A 1,550-nucleotide genomic window follows, 5' to 3' on the forward strand; every position below is an offset into this window, starting at 1 on the left:
ATATATAAATTATGTGATAAACATATGGCAGCACTGACAAAAGTATCGGTGTAGTGTTCCTGCTGCGCCACTAAGAGGCAGCACAGGAACACACTATCAGTGGAGTCTGTTAATACTGGGTGAACAGCGTGTGTAGAGCCAGGAAATAATCCCTTGAACGTTTAACCTGCTGTTACGTTGTTGATATTTCCTCTGGCCCGTCGGGCAAACTGTGACGTGGCGGGTGCTATAAATAAGACTTTTAGATTCATTGTCAGACACTGTGACTCACCCCTGCTAGCCGTTACAGAAAGGCCTCAAACCCTTGTAGAAATGTGCACACAGTCAACATGAATGTTGTGCAGGTCAGAGGGGCAGGACAGAGAGAATGAGGAGGCCGGCTGAACAATGGTGCAGGTGTGCAGCTGGGGAAAGAGGGATGGGGAAACGGGAAAGGGGGTAGCATGATTTATTCATTATGTGTGAAAGGAGGACACAGACAAAAAATAAATAAAGAGAGAAACAGAGGGAAGGCAATTGTATTCTATACAGTTCCAAAAAAGAATTGAGCAATATTCCTACATAAAAGCAAGTTTGTAAAAGTGTGTTTTGAGTGATTTAAGATGATACTGATGAAGTGCTTTGGACTAAAACTCCCCAGGCAGGACAAGCTATTATCCAAGAGGCTACGATGCGGCTCATATGCAGCTGAAAGGTCTGTGACCCGGCCCTGATGTTTCATACATCACTCAATACCGCGGCTGACAAACAACCCCAGGGACGGCAATCGATTAAAGGCCTCCCGGCAGTCCTGTTTAGAGAAGCTGCAGCAAATAACCGAGGAAAGCCACAAGGAACGGCCGTACATTTAATATTCCATTTAATACTCCACCGTTTGCGCTGACGCTGACCACTGCGGTGAAGCGCGTGCAGACCACGTGGTGGAGTCGCATGTGTGTGTGTGTGTGTGTGCAGATATTTTACGGTGGGTATTTTGTCGTTCCCGGCCCCAGCGGGAGGCTGAAAGCTCTTCGAGCAGACTGCCTGCTCCGCCAGCTCTACTCCAAAATCAGTAAACTGCCAGAGCTCCAGATTACAGCAGATTACCGGGCAGGGTGCTCGTACACTCTCTCTGCTCTGCTCTGCGTGTGTGTGTCAAGCGCATGGGGATGTTGACGAAGACAACGTTTCCTAGACGAGGACAGTGAAAGATATTGAGAATAATTTGCTTCCAGATTTTTGTCCAATTTCATTGTTTTAACGTCCATCTATTATGTCACTGTATAAATAAATGCTTTTACACCAACACTAAATCAAGTGTTCTCTCACACACACACACACACACACACACACTCTCTCGATCTCTCTTAGTTCATCACTCTATGGTGGCAGCAATAGAAAGATCGGACACGTGATACATTTTCCCAGCATGTGGTGGATTAATACATTAATACTTTGTGGCCGAACCCATCATAAAGAGATTACTGTCAGGCCCAGGCCATGCCCAGGCAGGATCCTACCATCTGACACCGACGGACGGGGGTGACCCGCAGAGACACAACAGAGACGGG

The 1,550-nt window shown here is 47.0% G+C and overlaps 1 protein-coding gene across 4 annotated transcripts in view; it reads left to right on the forward strand.

Annotated features, from left to right (window-relative positions):
* The window catches only part of nhsb (Nance-Horan syndrome b (congenital cataracts and dental anomalies)), a 50,731-nt gene that overhangs the window by 30,584 nt on the left and 18,597 nt on the right, over window positions 1-1,550 (forward strand). The gene's annotated exons all lie outside the window — the stretch shown is intronic.

Source organism: Anarrhichthys ocellatus, unplaced genomic scaffold, assembly GCF_004355925.1.
Source record: "Anarrhichthys ocellatus isolate YVR2014 unplaced genomic scaffold, GSC_Weel_1.0 scaffold6, whole genome shotgun sequence".
NCBI lineage: Eukaryota > Metazoa > Chordata > Actinopteri > Perciformes > Anarhichadidae > Anarrhichthys > Anarrhichthys ocellatus.